This window comes from Colobus angolensis, unplaced genomic scaffold (assembly GCF_000951035.1).
Source record: "Colobus angolensis palliatus isolate OR3802 unplaced genomic scaffold, Cang.pa_1.0 Scaffold266, whole genome shotgun sequence".
In the NCBI taxonomy this organism is placed as follows: domain Eukaryota; kingdom Metazoa; phylum Chordata; class Mammalia; order Primates; family Cercopithecidae; genus Colobus; species Colobus angolensis.
Genome location: NW_012115888.1, coordinates 2222772 through 2223348, shown reverse-complemented (window position 1 = coordinate 2223348; position 577 = coordinate 2222772).

The following is a 577-nucleotide window of genomic DNA, read 5'->3' as shown; positions in this document are numbered from 1 at the left end:
TGGTAGAATTCAGCTGTGAATCCTCTGGTCCTGGGCTGTTTTTGGTTGGTAGGCTACTAATTACTGCTTCAATTTTAGAACTTATTATTGGTCTATTTGAAAATTTGATTTCTTCCTGGATCAGTCTTGGTAGGGTATTCATGTCCAGGAATTTATGTATTTCTTCTAATTTTCTAGTTTGTGTGCATGGAGGTGTTGTTTATAGTCTCTGATGGTTTTGTGTATTTCCGTGGGGTTAGTGGTGGTGATACCCCATGTTTCTGATTTGGTTTTTTTTTTTTTTTTTTTTTGAGACGGAGTCTCTATCACCATGCTGGAGTGCAGTGGTGCTATCTTGGCTCACTGCAATCTTCACCTCCTGGGTTCAAGCGATTCTCCTGCCTCAGCCTCCTGAGTAGCTGGGACTACAGGCATACGTCACCATGTCCAGCTAATTTTTGTATTTTTAGTACAGATGGAGTTTCATCATTTTGATCAGGGTGGTCTTGATCTCTCGACCTTGTGATCGACCCGCCTCGGCCTCCCAAAGTGCTGGGATTACAGGCGTGAGTCACCACACCCACCTGATTGTGTTTAT